Source organism: Apteryx rowi, unplaced genomic scaffold (genome assembly GCF_003343035.1).
Source record: "Apteryx rowi isolate R43461 unplaced genomic scaffold, aptRow1 scaffold_141, whole genome shotgun sequence".
Classification (NCBI taxonomy): Eukaryota; Metazoa; Chordata; class Aves; order Apterygiformes; family Apterygidae; genus Apteryx; species Apteryx rowi.
This window is the reverse complement of record NW_020447653.1, coordinates 128,092-135,912: the sequence shown is the minus strand read 5'-3', so window position 1 is coordinate 135,912 and position 7,821 is coordinate 128,092. Positions and strand designations below refer to the sequence as shown.

Genomic DNA, 7,821 nt, shown 5'->3' with positions numbered 1-7,821 from the left:
ACGGCATAAACAGGAGATGTTCCCCATAACCAGGAGCCCCAGGCACCCCGGCTCCTGCTCCTGCCCCTGCCAGGTGCTCCCAGAGCTGGAGCAGCTTTCGGYGGTCCCTGGGGCGCTCCACATCTCATGCCAAGACCCACTTTAACAAACGCTGCGTTGGGTCCTGCCAGGCTATTGCGGTGTTTTCCACCCTCCTGTCATCCTGGAAGTTTTCCAAGCCCGAGGACCTCCCGAGAGGTGTTCCACCACGTCTCGCGGCCGGCCGGCYGGGCAGCAGCAGAGGGGTCGCTGCGATGGGACAAGATGCTCTCCGGAGCGCCCCGGGCAGCGTGCGTTGCCCCTGGGCACTGCAGGAGAAGTGAAACAGCCTCCGGCTCGGGGAATCACCCACGGTGTGTCACATGCTGCTGACCACAGTCTCGGCCCTGGGGAGGCTGCAGCATGCTCGGCACAGCGGCTTTCGCCACAGCCCTGGCACTCCTTGCCAGCCCCGGCAGCAGCCGCCRAGGGGAGAGGAACCAGGAGAAGAGCAGTGTGTCAAGGCTGCAGGCACTGACAGCGACCCTCCCCRTGCTCCCGGAGCAGCCTGCTCCTCGAAACGCCCTGCACCCAGCCTGGGCAAGGGGCACAAGACCCTGGAGGGCGCCGGGGACAAGGTCAGGACAGCGGGACGCAGGCTGCCTTGCTCCAGCAAGAGCGTCCAGCTCCCAGGCACACACGTGCACGCGGGGAGCAGCGTGAGCGCGCTGCATCCCCCGCGGCACCGGCCCCGGCACGAGACCCCCCCCCCAGCGCAGAGCCTGGCAGCCCTCCCTGTGCCCCCAGCTCGGCAGAGGCGAAAGCAGGTGCGAGGGACCCTGCTCGGCCGGGCCACGCCGTGCAGCCCTGCGTGCCCGCGCAGACCCATTTTYGGACAGGCAGTTCCCTCTAGAGGACGCGTGTGTCAAGGCAGGCTCCCGCAGCCGGGCCGGGCTGCTGCCTGGGACAGGGGAGGCTGCGCCGAGCGCAGCGGCAGCACCTGCCTGTGCCRCGCTGCAGAGCCCGCAGAAGCCCAGCGCAGGCCCCCGCTCCTGGCATTGCTGCGGGGACGCCAGCGTGCCCGGGTGCAGCACGGCTGGAGCAAGAGCTGCCGTTTCCCTGCTGGCACAGGTCACCCGCTGCGCAGAGCCGAGCGCGATGCACAGCACGGCACTGCAATCGCATCTCTACAGCTGCTGCCAGCTCCGGCTCCCCAAAATCCCGGCACAAGCATCACCACGGCCCTTCTCCGCTACCACGAGGGGTGGCAGGGTTTAATCACACCTCCAGGCGCAGGCAGCCCCGCGTGCATGGAGGCRCCGGGGCAAGCTCCTGGCGCATGGAGAAGGTGTCGTGCCTGGCAGCGCCAGGAGTGAGACAGCGGAAAGGGATGACCTAACAGCAGCTAAATTTAGACAGATGCCGGTGGAGTGAGAACACTTCCCCTGTGGTCACAGTGTTTACACAGTGAGCGACGTGCCAAATCCTCCTGCAACCCGCAGCACTTGCTCTACCTGATGGGATGCGGCAAACCCTGGAGGAGCCACTGCGCATCGCGCTGCCGCCTCTCGGGTCGCGCGGCAGCTCTGCCCCGAGCGGGACCAGCCTGCCTTTCCCCGCTGCCGGGTCCCCGCGGGAGGCTGGCACGCGTGGGCGGCCGATGCATCCCGCTTCGGCYGGGCCAGGCGTGAGCCGGGAGCACCAGGGAGCCTGGGGCCGGCGCGGGCTGGTGTGGGTGAGGCCCGGCAGCCGGCTCCCGCAGTGACTCATGCAGCAGCCGCACGGTGCAGTAGCCTCCCCGCATGAGCCAGCGACCGAAACCGCCCTCTCTCCCCGCACCTGCTGCGGGTGGGAGGATGGCGGCACACTTGACGCCCCGCGGTGTGCCCGGCCCCTGCCCGGCTGTGCCGCACACGGGAGGCGCTCGCTGCCCTGCGACCCGCAGAGGCGGGCACTGCCGCATCCTCGCGGGGCGCCTCTGAGCAGCGCTGCCCCGAGGCAGAGCCACAGCAGCGAGGCCCCGCGCCCGGMCGGAGCCCCCAGCTCCACACGCAGCAGGACGAGCCCCCGGGCCAAAGTAGCACGGCCCAGACTCCTGCATCGTGCCAAAAGATATACTCAAAAACACCCAAATACCTGCCCCGGGGGTCCATCTTCCGGTGTCCCCGCTGGCTCCCGCAGGAGGCACGGTGGAGCTGGCCCAGGCCAGGGCCGCGGGAGCAGCGCGTGGCGCAGCGCGGACTCGCACACGGCACAGCCCCTCCTCGCCCGCTGACACGGCCGGCTCACTGCCCTCGCCACCGCGAAGGCCGGGCCGGCTCCTCGCCCGACTGGTTCCCCGGGGCGGAAAGCCAGGGAGCACCGGCAGGCCTCGCTGCCCGGGTGGCGGGCAGCACGTCGGCTGCGCCCGGCACCCCTCTTTCCGAGCAGGGGGTAGGCAGGGGCAAAGCGCGCTCGGCAGGGCTTCCCGGGCTCCTCTCCCCCAGCTCCAGCCAGGCTGCCTCTCCGCAATGTGGGCGCCTTTCCCTGCCGCGCCAAACCCGCCGCCTCGTCCTACGGGGCTTGAGGAGGGGCAGACGGTGCCAGCTGGAGCCTGCCCGGGTGGGAGCGCAGCCCCGGCCCGGGAAAGGGAGGAGCCGGCCAGGGAGGAGGAAGGGGACCAGCTCCCAACCCTGGTCACCGCCGTGTCCTCTGACTGCCACCTCCTGGCAAAGAGCCGCAGCCGGGCTGCTGCCGGAGGGGCTGGGTCCGGCGCAGAGCGGGGCCTGGGGGCTCGGGATGCCCGCAAGGGCGGTGGCCTCGTGCAGGGCGATGGCACCCGGGGTGTCTCACGCCGCCCAGCTACGCCCTGCTCCCAGACACCTCCCGGTGCAGTGCACTTACCACCGTGCTTGAGCATCGTCCCAAAGCCCCGGGTCCCCAGGCACGGGATCAGGCGGGGATCATCGCCTGCTTGGGGCAGAAAGGGGCGAACCAGTGCTGCGGCTGCAGATAGAAGACAGCAAACAGGGATAATGATTAACAGCCCGGGAAGAGGACAAGCAGGGGGAGAGAGCGCGGAAGAGTTATCGGGGACGCCAAGACCCAGCTCCGACAGAGAGGCTGGGGCAGCTGATGGGGGAGAGCCCCTTGCTGGCAGAGGCAAGGGGACCTGCAAGCAAGAGCAAGGATTTGCACCGCCGAGGTGTGCGACTGCGCCGCTTTGGGTGAGCCGAGCATGGCCTCAGCCTGACCCCGGATGGTGCCGGGGAGCCCCGAGGCCGGCGTCACGCCRAGCGGCTGGGGCGGGAAAGGCGGCTGCGCTCCAGGAAGCAGAGCCCCGAAGGCGCCCGGAGCTGTGACATAACATCTGCAAACCTCAGCTGCTTCCTCAAAGCCTTCGCTCAACCTCAGAGGGGGAAGAGCCGCTCGCGGCGCCCCAGTGCTGCCACCTCCTGCCCCACGGATGCAGGGGGGCCGTGCTCTGTCCCACGTGAGCGTGGCYGGGCCCCGCTGGTGTCCTGGTGGTGGGGCCGGCACCGGGGAGCGTCTCACGGCCCGGCTTTGGGGGCTGGGGGGGCGGCATCGTTGCCGCTGTGCCAGGAGGGCAGCCCCGCTCTGCTGCCCCACGCGCTGCCCCTCGCCCGGACCCCTTCGAGGGGGTCTCCACCGTGCACCCCGGGGCTGCAGCTCTGCATGCGGTGCCAGATGCATGGGCTGGAGTTTGCTCCGGAGCATCTTCCTGGCCCCCGGCAGCCCAGCAGCATCCACCTTTTGAGCGACCTCCTTTTACTTGGAAAACCTGCAGCCCACCCCGTCCCGGCACCTCTGGAGGAGGCCGGATTCCCGCATGCCTGGAGTGCGTGTCCCTCACCTGCTGAGCCGCGCGCAGATGCCAGCAGACCCTACGCTGTCCTGCCTCCTCCGCACAGCCGGCGTCCCCGCTGCATCCGGGGAGAGCTGGCACAGGGATGGCACGCGTCCCGGGCCAGGAGCTGCAGGAACACGATGCTCCGTGGCCTCCCCGCTGGCACGGTGCACGCACCTGGCAGCCGCGGCTCTCCCCCGCTGTTGGGAAAGCTTGGTGACAAAAGGAGGGGAGGGTAATTAGCCGCGAACCCTGCACACCCTCCACTTCCAGCATGAGTCTGCCCCAGGCCGGGCTTTCTAGCCGGGAGCCAGTAAGGCCTGCCYGCAGCCTGCAGACTCACTGACCCCATCCAGCTCCCTGCGCCAGGAGCGAGCGCTGCCGCCGCCTCCCGCGCAACATCCGCCAGCAGTTTCCCAAGTCACCTGCGGCCGCAAACCCCAGGAAAGGCAGCACCTGCCTCCTCYGAGCACTGCCTGCGGCTCTGCTTCCCCACTGCGCACGGGGCCGCGTGCGAAATGCCCCGGGGCGTCTCTGCTCCCCGACCAGTGGGGTTGCTGGTGGGGCTGCCCCGGGTCAAACCTAGAYGCCCATCGCAGCACCTGGCAGCGCCAGCACGAGTGGGCGAAGGCAAACCGCTCTTTTTCCCAGGACATCGGCCCGGCTCCCTTTTAACTGCCAGCTGCATCCTGGGGCCGGACACAGAAGCGGCAACCAGGTGACCTGAGGGACAGGAGCATCATGGCCTGGTAACCTCGTGCGTAAACTCTTCTCCTTTCCTCCTCCGCCTACTAAAAATCTCCGTTTCAGAAAACAACTCAGTGCAATGCGGAAGAGACGGGCAAAGAGCAGGATGCTTGTGGTTCCTCTTATCATCGGGAAAGGAGCATGAAAAATCTCGCCCTGTCAATCAGTTCACTCCTGATAAGTTATTTTGTGACAGTAGCTCTGCAAGTGAGTCACTCCCCAGTGGTAGATGCTCCGGAGATTACTGCAGGTGATGGTGCTGCTGATAGACTGGTGTTATATTACAATACAAATCATAATTCCTGTTTCACAACTCCCGTTGTGGGTTTTAAGGAGTGCTTGGGCGGTCCTGCCCCAGTGCTCGTACGGCACGGGCAGAGCCGGGGCAGACGGGCGCAGGACGGGGCGGCGGGAGCACCGCCTGCCCGGGCTCCCTGGCGTCGGCGCACCCGCAGCTCCCCGCGCCGGAGGGCATCGGCTGGGTTTCGGGGGCTGAAGAGGAGCTCAGAGCCGGACAAACATGGTGAGTTACGGGCAGCGGCGCCGTCGCCCTGCCTCTGCCTAGCACCTCCCTGCCTGTGAGCCCAGGGAGCCCACGCTCCCTCGGCTCCGTCTGCATTTGCAGCCCGGGTCTGATGGGAACGGCTTGTGCCGSCAGCTGCGAGCGCGCAAAGAGCAACACCGGGCTCAAAGGGCTGCCGCTCCCCGGCCCTGCTCACCCGCAGCCGCTGGGCCGGGAATGGTGGTACCCGTCTCTCCAGCCACTGCCGTGGCTGCTGGGTACGGCGCCTGCCTGTTCCCTYGCGCTCCCACGTTTCTCCGTGGCTTCGCCTCGGCCCTCTCCCAGCCGGGAAGCGGCAGGCAGGGTGCTGCCTCCCGCGGGGCCACGCACCAAGGGCGACGCGCCCTTCCGCAGCATCTTATCCCCCCAGAGAGGCGCGGGGGACCCGAAACTCGCCTCCTGCGTGCCCCGTGGGATGAATCGCCGGGGGCCGAGGAGTTAGCCCGGGGACGGAGCGCCCCGCTGCAGCGCGGCCCGTTAGCCGGGGGCTCGCTGCACCCCGGTGAGGCCGGGCTTTGTGCAGGAACATCTCACCCACCCGCGCCCCTTGCTGCCCTGCGCCCGCTCGTGCACCGCGGGCTTGGCGTTTGCCGCGGAGGCCAGGGCTTTCGCACGGTCCAAGGGCTGGCTCACCAGGGCTCTGATCCTGCTTCCCGAGGCTCAGGCAAGAGGGCCTAATTAGTTACGGTAGCTCGGAGTTTCCAAGGAAATGGTGCTTGTGCCGGCACGGAGGTTGGCATGGCCACGGCCATGGTTGAGTTAACCTGTGCAGCCCTTGCTTTGAGAGCGCGTGGGCGGTCACCAAGAGGCAGCCCCTGGGGCAGCTCCAAGCTGCGGATTCATTGCAAATCGAGGATGTTTGCAGGCAGAAGGAACGGCAAAAAAAAAAAAAAAAATCAGCAATGACCCGTAGCTGCTGGAGGCAGGAGCTAGGGGAAGAGCCAGCCGGCAGGGCACAGCACGGCACGAGCCTGGCTGCAGCCCGTGGAGGTGCCCACCGCAGCGATGGTGGGTGGCACTGTTCCCGCAGGGAACCGTTAGGATCCCATTAGCCGTGTCATGCCCAGCCCCAGCCTGCGGTGACACGAGGTCAGCATGAGGAAGGACCAGCCCGCGCGCCCTCGGCCTGCTACGCCGGCAGACGTGGGTGGCATTTGGGAGCAAGCGGGGCTGGCGTTGCAAAACTCCCGGGGCTCCTGCAGGCACCGCGCGGCTAGATAAGCAGCTGGCTCCGGGAAGCGACTTGGGAAGGGCAGCAGAGACGGGAGGCTGTGGACCTGGAAACGTGCTCCCATCCCACCCTGCCCGCCCGTTCCCAGCACTTTCTGGCTCATCAGACCCAGGCTGTCTTTGTGTGTTAACCAATAAATAATCGCTTGGCACTTGCCCTTAAAATCCTGCGGGCTGAGCCTTCGTGCATGGCTAAACATGCCCAAACAGAGTGACCCGCGCAGGGAGGCAGGGAGGCAGGCAGGGAGGCAGGGAGGCAGGGCTGCACCACTCCCTCCTGCCCGCCGGGGCTGGGGCACGGCCCGTGGCAGCCGCGCCGTGCTGCCAGCCCTGCCGCGCTGCTGCTCCCCTTCAAAGCCCAGCCTCCGAGCCCTGCGATCGCACAYGGGGCTCGGCTCTCATTTGAAACGGCAGTGCAAACGTTTCCAGCCCTCTGCTGCCAAGGGAAAAAAAACAGGCTGCTCCTAACAGCTCAGAAAGTAAAGCATAAAGAGCACAGGCTCCTTAAACCCCAAACCCTCTTGATTTTCGCTCCTGGATCTGTGGGTTTACGGTAGTGTTTTCAGTCTCCCTTACCTCTGTTCACGCGGGATAGAGGCCCTGCAAAAAAGCAAAGCCTTACCTGTCACGGTAGAGCCCAGAAACGACAGCAAAGGGAATGATCTTGCTCAGGGCTGGAGGGAGGGTTACAGCGATACGTAAACGTGCTGCTTTCCATGGCCTCAGAAGGGCAGGAGCGCGCTGCAAAGTGCAGACAGCCAGGGAGCAGCTTTCAGCAGCACGGCACAGGCAAGGATGCAAAACGGGCAGCGTCCCCCCCCCAAAACCCGAGTGAACGGCCACCGACGGCCTCGCCGTCCCGTCCCACTGCAACCTGCCGTGAGCGGAGCAGCTACAGGAAGCGTGAAGGGAGCAGGAGGGAGCAGCGCCTTGTTCCCGCTCGCTCCGGCGGCGGCGGCGGCGGCTGTCGCGGGGGCTCTGTTTGCCGCGTCTCCTAGCAGCGGCACGGCTCGGCCCTCCCTCCGCCCCGCGCTCCCCTGGGCTGGGCTGCTTTCTCCCGCGGCTCCGGCGGTGCTAGGGCGACCGCCAGCAGCGGTGCTCCCGTCGGAGCGCGCCGGCTGTGCCGGGGCTGGGCCAGCCAGGGGGCACAAGCCCGGCCGTGGTGTGCCGGGGGGGACACAGCGCCGGAGGCACAAGTATTTTGACTCAGGGTTTTGTGGCACATCAGCAAGGGCCTCTTTCATAAACCCTGCGAATCTTTAAGCCTCGGTTGCATTAAAAAAGTGGTAAGTCTGTAATGCGAAGAGCCAGTTAGGTGAATGGAGCAGGCGGCGTCCTTGGGAATGGCACGGCCGGGCTCAGCCCGGGCGAGGGCCGCGACGTGGTGTTGCACGGGTTGGCCACGCGGCTTGACACC

General features: G+C 67.1%; 1 protein-coding gene across 1 annotated transcript in view; it reads left to right on the top strand.

Moving 5' to 3' along the window:
• TMPRSS4 (transmembrane serine protease 4) overlaps window positions 1-7,821 on the top strand; it is an 11,609-nt gene that overhangs the window by 479 nt on the left and 3,309 nt on the right. The gene's annotated exons all lie outside the window — the stretch shown is intronic.